The sequence below is a fragment of the Terrapene carolina genome, unplaced genomic scaffold (assembly GCF_002925995.2).
Source record: "Terrapene carolina triunguis isolate 2854851 unplaced genomic scaffold, T_m_triunguis-2.0 Scaffold210, whole genome shotgun sequence".
Lineage (NCBI taxonomy): Eukaryota > Metazoa > Chordata > Testudines > Emydidae > Terrapene > Terrapene triunguis.
In genome coordinates, this window is record NW_020664561.1 from 39,414,310 (window position 1) to 39,430,880 (window position 16,571).

Here is a 16,571-nt window from a genome sequence, read left to right on the forward strand (position 1 = left end):
CGTTTTCCTCCACCCCCTCCCGCAGTAGGAGCAGCAAGAGAGCATCTTGCTAACTTTCCACGCCCTGGCGGGCGGAGCAGAGAGAGAGAGATCCCCAACCTTTCTGGTCTGATCGGGGGCCAAACTGCTTTAGGGATGAACACATGCTAAGTACCAGGTAATGTAAGAGTGGTTTTACTTATTGTCTCTTGATTATTCCTCCTGAGAAGGGGCCCTCTGCTAGCTCTATGGACATTGTGATCCCAAATGTGCCCTCCATTACACCCATTGGTTAAAGAATGAGCTGATAAGATCAGATAATAACTTTTCTTCCCCAACAATGTTTTTAACAGATTTGAGATGGTGTTAAAGTTCAGGGCAACTGCATTCCTCCCTCCCCCCCCATGATCCTGCAAGGGCTTCCTAGGCTTCCAGATGTCATTTCTCTTATGTAGAGATGCATGTCTCTACCTCCTGACCAGGAATTTTATTTTCCAGGCAGCAGAGTTCCCTGCCTGTGCTGTGATATCCCCAGCAAATCAGAATGCCTGCCCTTTGCTTTCTCTTCAGAGGCTATAAACAGTGTAACTGCCCACAGTTATAAATTACCACAAACAGGTCTTTCTAAGCAAGCACATTTATTCTTAAGGTAAAAGCACTACAGAGAAAACATTCAAAACAGTAAAAGAACCTAGACACATGCTACTAAGCTTGCCAGAGATAACCCTGCCTCCCTCACCCAACTCCAGAAGGGGATTTGGGAGGAGTCAGTCCTTCAAACCCCACAAAAAGTTTTTTCCCTGTGATTACAAGTTCATAACTTTTTAACTCAAATCAAGCATACATTAGTCTTCCCTTTATACAGCTTAGGCCTTTGATCTTTAGCTTCCAGGTGTGACGGGTTCGGTCACAGAAACCCCTTTGGGACTGTCACCTGATGTGCTGAGACTACCTCTGAGCCTGTTTTCTCTGCCAGTTTGGGCCTCCAGAACCTGTCTTGTTGAGCCAGATATGCTAATCTGTTGCAACACAGACCCAGGGACTGACCCATGCCCCAAAAGCTGCAGACTTAACTGAAAATGCTCAAGAAGTGCTCCTGTCTCTAGCACCCAGACACCTAGTTCCCAATGGGATCCAAACCCCAAATAAATCTGTTTTACTCTGTTTAAAGATTATACAGGGTAAACTCATAAATTATCCACCCTCTATAACACTGATAGAGAGATATGCACAGCTGTTTGCTCCCCCCGGTATTAATTACTTACTCTGGGTTAAATAAGCAAAAGTGATTTTATTAAGTATAAAAAGTAGGATTTAAGTGGTTCCAAGTAATAACAGACAGAATAAAGTAAGTTACCAAGCAAAGTAAAACAAAACACACAAGTCCAAGCCTAATACATTAAGAAACTGATTACAGATGAAATCTCACCCCCAGAGATGTTCCAATAAGCTTCTTTCACAGACTGGACTCCTTCTGAGTCTGGGCCCAGCAATCACTCACCCCCCACCCCCCAGTTACTGTCCTTTGTTCCAGTTTCTTTCAGACATCTCTTGGGGGATGGAGAGGTCATCTCTTGGGCCAGCTGAAGACAAAATGGAGACACTTCCGGGGCCTTTTATATTCTCTCTCATGGGCAGAAACCCTTTTGTTCTTCTGTACAAAGTCACAGCAACAAGATGGAGTTTGTAGCCACCTGGGCAAGTCACATTGCCATGAATGATTCAGCTTTCTGCAGGCTGATGCTATTGTTCACATGTTAGTTTGAATGTTCCCAGGAAAGCTCAGATGTAGATTGGCATCTCCCAAAGTCCATTGTTAGTTAAGTACTCCCAACTACTTGAATAATCAAGTCACAACATGTTGGCCAAATCTTTCTTATGTGTTTCCTACAGCAAACACTTTAAATACAATCATAGAGCCAACACTCATAACTTCAGATATAAAAATGTATTCAAATAGGATGAATATATTCAGTAGATCATAATCTTTTCAAAGATATGTTACATGGCATATCTAGCATAAAACATATTCCAGTTATGTCATATTTACACTCATAAGCATATTTCTATAAAGTATTATGGAGTGCAGTGTCACACCAGGATCAGGTAAGTTGTAGACAATGGTCCCCTTCTCAGTGTACCTTCAAAAGGATCAGATTTTGTATAACTGGAGATGGGAATTTGTAGTCACCTCTCTGTAGACATTTCCCAGGCACTGCTGACACTGTTCAAAATCCATTTTTGTCTGGCACATTGTTCAATAGAGTCCTTTTACATTCATAACATTTCCCAGGGTTCACAATAATACATAACCTTTGCATTTAATACGATGGACTCCAGAAATATTTAAACTTAATTCAATAACATTTTTCAAGCATATTGCAGGAAACTGCCATCATCTATCACAGATGGGATTCCTGCCTTTAACATAAACACAGTTTTTAAGTGATGAAAATTACTTTGACGATTGTAGATCTTGTTTACTAGGGAGTGGCACATTTTGTAGCCTGCATAGGCCAAACTGATTGCACACGCCAGAAGCTCCTTGCCCTCTCCATCCCCTCCCAGCTCCCTGTGTCCGATCTGCCTCTATGTCAGGGACTACTCAAAACTGCCCTCAGTCTCTCCCTTGTCAGGGGTTCTGTGTGCTTCTATTCCCTACCACTTCCATATCAGGGTCCCCCATTCTCTCCCCACCCCATGGCAGGGGTTCTGTGTGTCCCCATTCTCCCCTTCCCCTCATGCTAGGGGCTCTGTGTGGCCCCTATTCTGTGGTTCCCCATTCTCCTCTTTCCCCCATGCTGTCCATTCCCAATACTAGAGTTCCCCAATTTCCCCCGCCAGGGTTTTTTGTTCTCCCAATTCCCTCCTCCACCCATTCCAGGATACCCCATTCTTTCTCACTCATGGCAGGGATTTTGTCTGCCCCCTCTCTTTCCCCCCCACAGGAGGGGCCCCCTTACCCTCATTCCCACCTTCTATGCCATGCTAGGGGCTCTGTGCACCCCTTTCCTCAATCCCCCATCCTTCCCCATCCCATGCCAGGGTCTGTGAGCACATTCTCATTCCCCCAAACCCCATTTACCCTTACCTCAATCATTAGTCTTCTGTCTGTTTCAGAGCTAGGTCATCCAGTCTGTCAGTATGTTAAAAGCTACTGGGAGGCTAGGCAGAGATGAGATAGGAGTATTGTCATGATGGAAGGCATTAAGGAGTGCCATCAACTAGCCGTGGCTGTGCTAAAGAGCTGCCAAGAGTTTCTTATATCCCCCATTTTTGGTTTTCTGATTTTCCCCAAAGTCTGTAGGATTCCAGGCATTGAAGCCTAGAACACTCCCTTTAATTCTGAAATTGATCAGATGCCACATTCAAAAGTTATCACATTACAGACAGAGAGAAAAATACCATAGAGCTCACAGGCCCCGGCTTCCAATTTCCCCTGAGGATGCTCAACCCCTGCTCACTCCCAGACCCCGCCCCTACTCCACTCCTTCCCCCAAGCCACCGCCCTATCTCTTCCCATCCCTGCTGCACCCCGGCCCCGCTCCCACTCCACCCATTCCCCCAAGTCCCCACCCCCACCCTGTCTCTTCCTGCCCCTGCTCCACCCCACCCCACCTCTTCCCCGTCTCTTTCCGCTCCTTCCCCCGAGCATGCCCCATCCCCACTCCTCGCCTCCCTCCCAGCACTTCCTGCACACCGCGGAACAGCTGATCCGCAGTGGGCGGGAGGCACTGGGAGGGAGGGGGAGGAGCCACCGGTGGGTGGGAGGCATCTACGATAGAGCTGATTGTATTGTGCGGCCTTCACAAGTTCGGCCAGTAACACCTATCCTGAAAAAAGGCCAAATCATTCAGTCCTTACTTAGTCAAATCTCCCACTGACTTTATTATTAAAATGTAAACTAGCATCCCATTGTTCAGCAGGTCTAAAGATCAATGATACCTAAAATATAATATCATCTTTACCCCAAGTCCAGCTTTTACTGGCACATTTCACTCCCTCTGAATCTGCTGTGTAACTACACTGAGTATGTGTGCTTTTGCTATATTGTCTACAGAGAAAGTTGCAGGTCTTGCAGAAATCTCCATTACTGACTGGATCCTGCATTGTCCCGCTCATAGGAATGGCAGTTTTGCCTAATAAGATCTACAGCAGGCCTGCACAACGTGCGGCCCGAGGGGGTGAGCAGGTCAGCAGTGGCGGGGGGGCAGGTGAGCCGGCGGCTGAGGAGGTGAGCGGGCGGGCAGTGGGGGGGGGCAGGTGAGCCGGTGGCGGGGGAGGGGGGCTGCGGAGACGAGCGGCGAGTCGGTGGCTGACCTGTTCTACTGATCTGGTCTGGCTCCCATCCCCTCTCCAAGGGTTGCAGCTGTCTGGAGGTGCCTGCCTTCCACGCCTTCCTCATTCACACCTCATTCATTCAACAGGGCAATTGATTACAAAGTGGGGGGAAGATCTTATTCTACTTCTAGCAAAAAGACATTTTTCTTTTACCTTAATTATACTACCTTAGGGGCCCGCTATAACATATTACCAAGATTCAATACTGCTGTTTTGGCGGGGCGGCGCGGGGGAAGGACGGTTTGTTTCCATGGGGCGGGCGGCACTGGCGGGGGGGGGTTATTTCAGGGATGTAGAACATCTCTACTACAGTTTGTCTGGGTGGTGCTGGGGGGGGGGTGGTTTCGGGGGGGCGGGGGGGGTGGGGGGGGGGGGGTTTCGGGGGGGCTGGGGGAGTTCGACCCTTAGCTGTTTTCTTTGGAGTAATATGGCCCTCGACACTTTACGAGTTGTGCAGGCGTGATCTACAGAGTCAGTTCCTCCATGTGTTTGTTTTAAACCACACTTGTAGGTTTGAGTGTACTGCCTTCTTCTTGAAAAGGTACAGCTGTATGTGGACATTTTGCATGTAGACGGCCCTTCAGAAACCAAGGGCTTGGCTACACTTGCAGATGTAGAGCACTGGGAATTAAACCAGCCTTCGGAGACCGCAGCAGGGAAAACGCTGCCGTGTGTTTACACTGTCAGCTGCAAGTACACTAGCTTGGCCACATTAGCAGCTCTTGCAATGCCACAAAGAGCAGTGCATTGTGGTAGCTATCCCCGTGTGCAAGTGGCTGCAACATGCTTTTCAAATGGCGGGGGTGGGTGGAGTGTGACAGGGAGTGTGTTGTGTGTATGGGGGGGAGAGACAGTGTGTTTTGGGGGGCTGAGAGTGTGTCAGCATGCTGTCTTGTAAGTTCAGACAGCAGCAGACCTCCCTCCCCGCAGCCTCTCTCTCTCTCTCTCACACACTCACAACAGCAGCATTCCACACTAATGGTTTGCTTTGTCCCGGAGCAGATAAGCATGCCGGCTGTCAGAAACGGAGCTTTGAAAGGGGATATCCAAATACCTGTAGCTGAGTTCAAAACAATGTGGCCACTTGACTTCAGGGGATTATGGGACATTTCCGGAGGCCAGTCACAGCGCAGTAATGCAACACCTTGTCCACACTGACGCCCGGGCGTTTCAGCCGGGGCACAGCAAGCTTTATGCTTCTCGTGGAGGTGGATTACCAGGAGCGCTCCAGCTGCAGAGTCCAGGCACTCTATGTGCCTTGCCAGTGTGGACACCTCAGGAGTTAGGGCACCCGGGGCTGCTTTAATGCGCTCTAACTTGCAAGTGTAGCCAAGCCCCAAGAGGATAATATCAGAACCAGGCTCATGGATTGTATCTGTCTCTTATCTCAGGGGGGGAAATAGCTAGGATTATCAAATACAGAAGCCAAACTAAACAAATAGAACAACTCGGGTGAATAAACACATGTAGACTTTGAAAAGTTGCTTAAGAAAAGAGGAATAGAACTAAAGGTATTTTCTGCCTCTTTTTAAAATCTCAAAGGTCTCTAACAAATAGCCCAGATGGCTGACTGTCTTATTTTAGACTCAGATACTTCCCTCTACATCCTGGCTGAGATTTGAGAGTTTTGAAATGACTCACAAGAAATGAGTAGTGGCACCAGTGCAACTGGCTTTCCAATGAGCATGTGGTAAGATGTGTTAAAAGAGGCCTGAGAACTCTGATCCAGGATTTAGTGTTAAGTTTTTGACAAGTCAAGACAGAGCAATACATGTGTGACAAAGTAGGAAATAGCTCTTATTTTTTCTGTTAATAAGGAGCATGTCTCTGTGTGTTTATATATGATGCATTACTTATTATGGAGTTAGATCAAAGGAGGTTGTTAAGAACATAAGAATGACAATACTGGGTCAGACCAATGGTCCATCTAGCCCAGTATCCTGTCTTCCAACAGTGGCCAATGCCAGGTGCTTCAGAGGGAATGAACAGAACAGGTAATCATCAAGTGATCCATACCCTGTCATCCCTTCCCAGCTTCTGGCAAACAGAGGCTAGGGACACTTCAGAGCATCCCTGCCCACCCTGGCTAATAGCCATTGATGGACAAGAAGGGGTGAACTGTCAACTATTGGGAATGGGCCACATCAGGGCCGGCTCCAGCATTTCTGCCGCCCTAAGCCAAAAAAAAAAAAGCCGCAATCGCGACCGGCGGCGGCAATTGGGGGGAAAAAAAAAAAGCGGCGATTGGCGGCAGCAGTTCGGCGGCAGGTCCTTCAGTCCTAGAGGGAGTGAGGGACCTGCAGCCCCCGAATTGCCGCACGTGCTGCCCCTCTCCCTTGGCCACCCCAAGCACCTGCTTGTTAAGCTGGTGCCTGGAGCCGGCCCTGGGCCACATCCACCCTGATTGAATTGGCCTCGTTAGCACTGACCCCCCACTTGGTAAGGCAACTCCCATCTTTTCATGTGTAGTATATTTATACCTGCCTACTGTATTTTTCACTCCCTGCATCTGATGAAGTGGGTTCTAGCCCACAAAAGCTTATGCCCAAATAAATTTGTTAGTCTCTAAGGTGCCACAAGGACTCCTTGTTGTTTTTGCTGATACAGACTAACATGGCTACCTCTCTGAAACTTATATCCACTGGATTACCCCTGTCCACATACTTGTTGATCTCCTCAAAGAATTCTAACAGGTTTGGTGAGGCATGATTTCCGTTAACAAAAATTATGTTAACTCTTCCCCAACAAATTGTGTTAATCTATGTGTCTGATAATTCTGTTCATTACTATAGTTTCAACCAGTTTGCCCAGTACTGATGTCAGGCTTACCAGCCTGTAATTGCCAGGATCACCTCTGGAGCCTTTTTTAAAAATTGGCATCACATTAGTTATCCTCCAGTCATGGGGCACAGAAGCTGATTTAAAGTATAGGTTACATACCACAGTTAATAGATCTGAATTTTCACATTTGAGTTCCTTCAGAACTCTTGGGTAAATACCATCTGGTCCTGGTGACTTATTACTGTTTAATTTATCAATTTGTTCCAAAACCACATCCACTGGCATCTCAGTCTGGGGCAATTCCTGAGATTTGTCACCTAAAAAGAATGGCTCGGGTTTGGGAATCTCCCTCACATCCTCAGCTGTGAAGAATTCATTTAGTTTCTCCACAATGGCCTTATGTTCCTTGAGTGCTCCTTTTGCACCAGGGGCCCCACAGGTTGTTTAGTTTTTTTGTTTGGTTGGTTTTTTTTACTGTTACTTTTTAAGTCTTTGGCTAGCTGTTCTTCAAATTCTTTTTAGGCCTGCCTAATTATATTTTTACACTTCACTTGTCAAAGTTTATGCTCCTTTCTAATTTCTATTTTCCTCACTAGGATTTAACTTCCACTTTTTAAAGGATGCCTTTTTGCCTCTCATTGTTTCTTTTACTTTGTTGTTTAGCCATGGTGGCACTTTTTGGTCCTCTTACTATGCTTTTTAATTTGGGAAATACATTTAAATTGAGCCTCTATTATGGTGTCTTTAAAAAGTTTCCCTGCGGCTTGCAGGGATTTCAGTTTTGGCACTGTATCTTTTAAATTCTGTGTAATGAACTTCCTCATTTTTGTGTAGTTCACCTTTCTGAAATTAAATGCTATCATGGTGGGCTGCTGTGGTGTTTTCTCCAACCTGCCCACCCAGAGATGTTAAATTTTATGTTATGTGCAGTCCGGACGCCATTTGTCCCAATATTCAGGTGAGGCAGGAAGCGGGTGGGAAGTGGGGTGAGGAGGTGGGTGAGGAGGCAAGCGACAGGTGGGCAGGCGGGAGGGGAGTGAGGATGCAGGTGGGCGGGCGGATGGCGAGGAGGAGAGCTGCGGTCGGGCAGATGGGGTGGGCGCCGGATGGACGGCGAGGAGACTAGTGGGGAGGCGAGTGGCAGGCAGGCAGGCGAGGAGGCGAGAGATGGGCGGGCGGGTGAGGAGGCAAGCAGTGGGTGGGCACGCAGGGTGGATGGTGAGGAGACTAGCAAGGAGGCTGATTTGTCCCGGGCTCCGGGCCCCTCTAGGGACGGCCCTGACTGCATGATGCAATGGCTTCATTTTGTGCACATTTCTCTTAGTAATGCTTAAAAAACCTGTAAACATGAATCACAGTACATGTATAAACAGGCTATTTGGATACTTATTACAGATTTATACTCCCCACATATGAGGAGGTTTGGCACCAGGCTGACAGTATTTGCCCGAAAACCCCACCCTGTTAGCAGATAATGATCTTGATGGGAAATGTTAAGTGCACTTTGCTGACTCATGTTGCAACTGGCTTGTTAACTCTGGAGGTGATTCATTAGAGGGTCTGCAGAAGAGGGTGGGGAGCAATGCTACAGAAGAGAGGTATCTCCCTACCACCCACTTCTTTGTCCTCCTAAATCTATAGGCTTGCATCGCCCCTCCTCCCCATTTACGATATTAGCAAGGTAGTGGGGGGGGTTGCCTTTTTTAAAAGAGGTCCATAGCTCTCTTTCTGAAAATATCGAGATGGAATCAGAGCAGCTGCCTTAATAAAGATCAGTAAAATATTTGTGCATGTTATTCACAGTTATACACCAGCTAAATCTATGCCTAGGAAGTGGAAATGGAGACTTTCCTTGATCAGATACTATTGCCATAATTAAACTATGAACAAAGAAATGTTTTAGTGTCTCCAATTTCCTAAACAGAAATGGAAAGAGTTATGTTTTTTTTAAATCAGATAAACAATTGGGCTTTGACAAACACACAGAAGAGTTTGCATAATATCTCTCTCCTGGCCCTTCCCATCCATCTCACCTCTCTTTTTTAAGCCCTTCAATTGTGTCATATAACTTGCTTAGTCTCTTTTTATTTTTCTTTATTGTTTTGTGCCACAAAGTTCTTTTAATGTCATTTTTGGTGAATGATTATTATAATCCTATGTGTGTATGATGTAGAGAAAGCAATATTGTTATTACTTCCTTACTGTATAATCTATGACATATACATTCAGAGTCAAATCCTGCTCACCTCACTCACATTAGCAGCCTCACTGATTTCAAAAAGTCAACCCATGTAAGAAAGTTTATGCTCTATTTCAGTGAGGAAAGCATGTTGAGTTTGAGCCTATGTATTGTGTATTACATAAAAACCAAACAACCACCTTCATTATAATTTACTACAACCATTTTCTGCTTTCATTTGAAAATCAGGTTTATCAGTTTCAAGGGTCAATTATCCAGTTTATATATCAATTTGTGATAAGTTGAAATTTTGAATTGTCTGATATAATTATGATGGCCTTAGAAGTGGCTATTCACATACAGCAGCCCAATATCATCGTCAAATGCGATGCCAGTGAAAAGTTATGTTTGAGGTTTTTAAGGCACAAGTCAGACAATTCAAAGTTATGGCTCCTATAGGCAACAGATGTTGGCCCTTTGCACATATGAGGGCAAATTCTCCTAGCTGTTACACAGGTATAAATCTGGAAACAATCCAGCATGGACAGTGGACTGATTCCATATTGACACCTGTGTAACAGAATGCAGAATTTGGCCTTTGTCATATTTTATATTTCTGTATATGGAATTATCTTTTTGTCTTAGGGTCTGTGCACTCTCCTTGTTCACTATGGAACTCCCGGGGGGTGAGGGCAGGTGGGAGGGAGGGATGTATAACAACTCTCCAAGCTTTCCCTGATATGGTACACTACAATCTAGCTCTTAATACATACATATCAAATAATATAGCCAAGTTACAATACACACACACTTCTTGATATCTGGCATTGCGTTGACAAACAACTGACAATGTAATGACATTAATGCCATGAATACCGCACATCTATATGAAAAATAGTCACTGTTGTGGGGAAAAAGAAGTAGGTGGCCTTCTTTATAACAACCAAAGTAACACCGAAGGCCCACATTCAGGCCCTCTGACAGAAGCTGACTGCACAGATGGCCTTTACATAAAGCAGTACAGGCCAGAACCTGAACAAAGCTGAGCTGTACAGTTCCCTGCCAAATATGGTCAGGGGCCATGACCAGAGGAGGGAGGGGAAGGAAGCCATACGAAAGGCCTTAGCACCATGATAACCGCTTGTTGATGGAAAAACATGATAACTGCTTCTTTGCGAAAAAACATGATAACCGCTTATTGATGAAACATAGTAATGGCTTATATGAAGAAATTGCTTCTAGTAAAGGCCAGCTACCTGCCACCAGCCAATCATATATCATCTTTGTGCGTCCTGAAATAAACCCCTATGCCCCCCCTACCCCGGAAAACAATATGTACCCTGACAAAAAACAACACCCCAACTGGTGCCAAGTACCACCCATGTCAAAATCACCAAGAAACTCCCCACCCAATAGGCACCCAATCTCGTAAATAATGAGGAGGCTACCAGGAAAAAGGGACAGACCCCTATTCTTATTTTCGCATAAATGACGTATTATTTGTACTATGCTTGCGGTTTGACGAAATAAAGGCCGCCTGCGCGATGCTGCTAGGTGTGGTAGTTTTCGGACTGCTACCCCAACGCGTTGGTATGTATTGCAATAAATTGGCATCAGGCTTGAGTCTGTGAACTAAAATCAATGCGTGGGTGACTTTTTCCATGACACTGTGCATTCTAGTGATCTTTCAGTTCAGCCCCTTTTTGTCAGAGCAGTCCCACTGCAGTAAATGGGAGTTTACATTTGTGAGTATGGTGTGCATCACTGATGAACTAATTCTCAGCAACACATTACCTCTTCATTAAATAAAAGGATGGAAGAAGCAGATGTATGGTATGAAGTAGTGCTGGCAGTTTACTGAAAATATCTTTGGAGTAGAGATTTAGCTGCCTTAGCTATAATTTAACTTAATTGACTGGCTGAGGTGTTTTAGATAAATTTGCATAATTTATTATTATTACATCAGCATCCTGAACAGAATGACTTGACTAGAAATAATGAAGTTCCAAGGCATATTTTGGACAAACACAAACAATTGGAACAGGGATAGCTCAGTGGTTTGCACATTGGCCTGCTAAACCTAGCGTTGTGAGTTCAATCCTTGAGGGGGCCATTTAGGGATCTGGGGCAAAAATCTCTGTGGGGATTAGGCCTGCTTTGAGAAGGGGGTTGGACTAGATGACTTCCTGAGGTCCCTTCCAACCCTGATATTCTATGATTATTAAATTGTTTCAAGTAATAACACTATAAATATTGGGTAGTCATTTATTCAGAAGTCATGACAACTGATCATTCAATATGCAGTCATTTATGATAAAGGCCTTTGTATTGAAAACAATATAGTACCATGTACATTTAGATAATTTTTATATATCACATCATATAAGCCTTTCCAGCACACCCCAAAAAAAAAATTAAAAGGATGTTTGTTTTCCTTACAGTTACAACCATGTCAGTCAGTCTATGAAGCATATACTGAAATAATCTAGTTTTGAACCTAGTTCAAAAACTAATGTAGTTACTTATACTAGTTTGTCTTATTTCAGCAAAAAAAATTAAATGTCATGGCAGCTTGTAGGATTAGAAGGTATATAAAGAATTAGATTACCTTGGCTAAAAATATATGTGTTTTGCAGTTTGTGTAAAGTGCCGGTGCTTAGCAATTGTGAGAATGCCTTGAAAGATGGTATGCTTAATTGGATATACTGGACTTGGAATGTGACTTAATAGGAAATACTGGACCTGGAGTGTGGCTGATAAGATCGGAGGAAAATCTTTGAAGAAAAAGCCTCAATTATCCAGGATGGTTCTAACTGGTTTTTGCAAAGAAAGGAATTCAAGAAGCAGTGACAATCATCAGGTAGGTTCCGATAGATAAGGTATACAAGGGTGAACTCTTACTGTTAAAGGATTTGTTGCTAGTACCTCTCTGTCCAGTTGGAGCCAGCCAACATGGATTTGACATCCCAGGTCTAGCTAGTCCTGTTCTAGATACCTGATCAATGTTATAACTGCATGCTACTATATGGGTGTGATGATTGCTTAGGTAGTTAAGGTGTATTTGGAGCAGCTGTATAAATACCATTCAGCCTTTTCGATTTAAAAAAGAAATTTATGGTTACGAAATTTTGGTGTTGTGGCGAAATCCTGTATTATTATCACACTGCAAGAGTGATATGTATATTTTTGCCTTATTTAGCTGCTATAGTTTTATTTTATAGTATGTTTATGAGTCTTGGAGTTTGTACACTTGGCCACAGCAATTGTGGATGTCCTTGATGAATGTGATTTGCATCTTTGCTAGTGTAATACACTGCTTAATGTGTGTGATTGTGCCTCTACCTAACATTTGCCCTAGTGGTTATAATAGTCTACTACTTTCTCACAGCTGAAAGTGTCCTCCTATACTCAATTGATAAAGGTCAGAGATTTTTGAAGCCAGAACACAGAGTTTCAATCCCTGCACATGATCCATAGTGTTAGCATATATACAGTCATGGTTGTTACACAGTTCTCACTATTTAATCTTAGTTTGCCCTTCAATGAAGCCCAACAACTGAGAAATTATTACATGAGCTATATCCAAAAGATGTATCCAAATATTGTTCAGCCAGGTTTCATAGAATGTGAATAGATTGTGAACTCCACTGAATAGTGTTGACTGTAATAAACTTTGAGAACATGCCATTTCATAAACCAAGTACCTTGTAAAAATGTTGATTTCAGAAACATAATTACATAATTGTATTATTTTTAATGGTAGATATGTGTTTATGGTTTAAAAGTCCCATTTTTGCAAAAGGGAACAAAATGGTCTAGTGCTGTAATTCATCAATTATGGCTCTCTGGATTGCAAAATGGTGTCTAACATGCCAGGAGATGATAACACAATAGGGTGTCTGGGAGTGGCAGAAAAATACAGCACAATAACAGACTTACATCAGAACAATAAACACACTGTATGAACTATATTTACTGTTGTGTGAAAGTTGTATATTATAAACATTTACATTATACACATGGCCAAATGAGTTTCCAAATAGTCCAGCATGGGAATGGTTGTACCATATTTTATTATCATCCCTTGTTCAAAATTTTGCTTGTCACCAGTGAAAGATAATTCTGCATATTTTATTTGTCAAAATAACACAATGTAATCACATCAGTTTCAATTATTTTGGTAATTTATTAAAAAAAAAACTTGTCAGCAAGATGTCTTAAGGTACTTAAGATTCAGGAAATGTTTTTTAAACAAATAGATTCCTTAATAGGCATATTAATACAGAACTTTGAGTAATAATTCATTTAAACTACAATACAGAAATGAATTTCCTGCACCCATTGGAAGCAATGCAAAGGCTTGGAGGAGCTGGGTAATGGAGGAGCTGAGAGAGAGGGAAGTAATTGCTGGGAAGGAGCCTGGAGTGACACTGGAGGGTTGTTGGGTGTGGGTGGGAGAAGTATGGAAGTTTTTTTGTGCGGGGAGGATTGTTAGGGAGTTGAGGAGCCTCTCCCTGCAGACCCGGATAACCCCTAGCCGCTCCCATTCAGTCAGGAACATTTTCCCCTCTCCCCATGTGTCCTTGCACCCCCACTGCCATTCAACATCCACCTCAGTCTGCCCCCCCACGAGCCATTCACAACCCCAGTATTTGTGACCCCACAGCAGCCCCGTGTGCCCTGCTCTGTCTGTCCCCCACAAATCCCATGCCTCCTCACCAGGCTCCACACACAGGATGCTGTGAGGAATGCAGCCTCTCCTCCTCCCTATCCACTGCTGGCTGCTCTGGCCTGTAAGCCGGCTGCTCTCTGTTCTGACACCACAGCAGCCCTTGGTGGGCAAAAGGCATAATTGCAGTACCTCTCCGGCAGAATGTATTTGTGGGACATGAATTCTGCACATGTGCAGTGGCACAGAATTCCCCCAGGAGTAATATTTACATGAACAGAGCTGCTTTTTGCATATGCAATATACACATGCAAAACTCATCATATGTATGTATGATGGGTTCCCTCCACAGGGAGTCACCTGGAACTGGGGTACCACTGAGCCACCCTGGCCCACCAGCCTGGGCTTCCTTTACAGTGTACTGCTGTGACCAGCCTGCCAAGCCCTCTCCCAGGCATCAGCACACATACAGGTAGGGACACACCCAATTGCAGAACATACAGAGCTGTGATCAGCTCTGCATGGGGTAGGCTACAGCTAAGGAACTGCCCAGCTACTCAAATGCACACACCCCTCTGGAGTGCAAACCCAAAATTATACCGTCTTGCACTGCACAGTGATCTGTACAGCATAAGATCATGATATTCACCCCATCCCTCAATGTGGAGAAGGATATGCAACAGCCTTCTGCCCCAAGTTATGACTCCCACACACTGATTTTAGACAAAGCAAAAATAAAGTTTATTAACTACAAAAGATAGATTTTAAGTGATTATAAGGGAGAGCAAACAGATCAAATTAGATTACCTAGCAAACAAACAAAACAAGCAAACTAAGTTTAATATACTAAAGAGATTGGATATGAGTAGCAAATTCTCATCCTAAATGATGATTCAAGCAGGCTGCAGATATTCTTAAGGGGCCAGCTGCACTTGCTTAGAGCTTAAAAACACCAGGTGTTCCTTTCACAGGCTAAAAATCCCTTTAGCCTGGGTCCAGCACTTTCCCCCAGTTCCGTCCTTCTTCCTTAGCTCTTTCCAGGAGTCTCTTTGGGTGGGGAGTCAGTGAAGAACCACAATGATGTCACTCCCCTGCCTTAAATAGCTTTTGCATATGGCAGGAACACTTTGTCTCAAAGCTTGGTTTCCATGCCAGTCAGTGGAAAAACACCGGTATTCCAGGATGGAGTCCAGTGCCAGGTGATCTGGTTACATGCCCCTGTAGTGCCACAGCAGCCATTGCTCGGAGGCTGTTTGTAGTGTCCTCAGGAAGACACCCCACCCGTCCCCGGTTGGGAGATAAATTTCTTCTAAGGCCTATTATTTTCTCCTAATGGCCCTTTAACCTGAATGGGCCCTTCCCAGCCAGCCATCTAGACTGATGGTCTTTTGCCTAGTGGGTGTTTCCCAAGTGTAAACACATTTGTAATACAGATATATAGTCAATATTCCTAACTTCAGATACAAAAAATATACATGCATACAAATAGGATAATCATATTCAGAAAATCATAACCTTTCCAATATGTCACAAGACCTATCTTGCATAAAATACATCAGAATTATGCCATAATCATATCACCATAATATCACTGTGAAGAATATTGGGTGAGGTGTCACAGTATGCATAAGTGACTTTGTGTAGAAAGCATGTATGCAATCGATTTGCATTGGCACATTTGAGCATGTACAAATGGAGGCTAAGTAAGGTACTTCACTGTAGGACTTCTTCCTTCACAATCAGGGTGACTAAATTCAACACGAAAGTCCTGGTTCTATGGGCTAAGCCCAGCATGCTAGATGCTTATACAGTTTTGTCCCAGTATAATCAGCCATGCTGCAAGGAACTGATGTAAAAGGAGAAGGGTACTATCTTCTAAGCATAATTGAAAAGTCTTTATATAAATAAAAGTCCACAAAACACTAGCTGCAAAGTAAAGCCAATGAAAACTTGTATAAGGACTGTATAGCTTTAACAATTATGAATAATTTTTGCTTCGCAAGCTAAAGAAGAAAGCCTAAAATCCAATAGGATAAACATAAAAGAATAAAAAGAGAGAAAGTACAGGAGTGTCATTCTGACTAGGAAAGAAAAAAAAAACTTCCTCATCAGAGTTGATTCTAAAAATTCTCCCTGAAAGACATTAGATTTATGCTACAACTTGTGCTGAAAGCTGATATTGATTATCTAACCAGACAAATATTTTGCATTTCTCTTTTAGATTGTTATAGTTTGGTGATACAATGGAAGAGGGAAACATTGATTTATGTATGTTATGGATACTAATGTTCACAAATCTGTGAAAAGCGAGATGCTTAAAAGGACATAACTCAGGGGTCGGCAACATTTGGCACGCGGCTCGCCAGGGTAAGCACCCTGGCGGGCCGGGCCAGTTTATTTAGCTGCTGACGCGGCAGGTTCGGCTAATCGCGGCCCCCACTGGCCACGGTTCACCATCCCGGGCCAATGGGGGCTGCGGGAAGCGGCGCGGGCAAGGGATGTGCTGGCCACAGCTTTCCGCCGCCCACATTGGCCCGGGACGGCAGGTAAATAAACTGGCCCGGCCCGCCAGGGTGCTTACCCTGGCGAGCCGCGTGCCAAACGTTGCCGACCCCTGACATA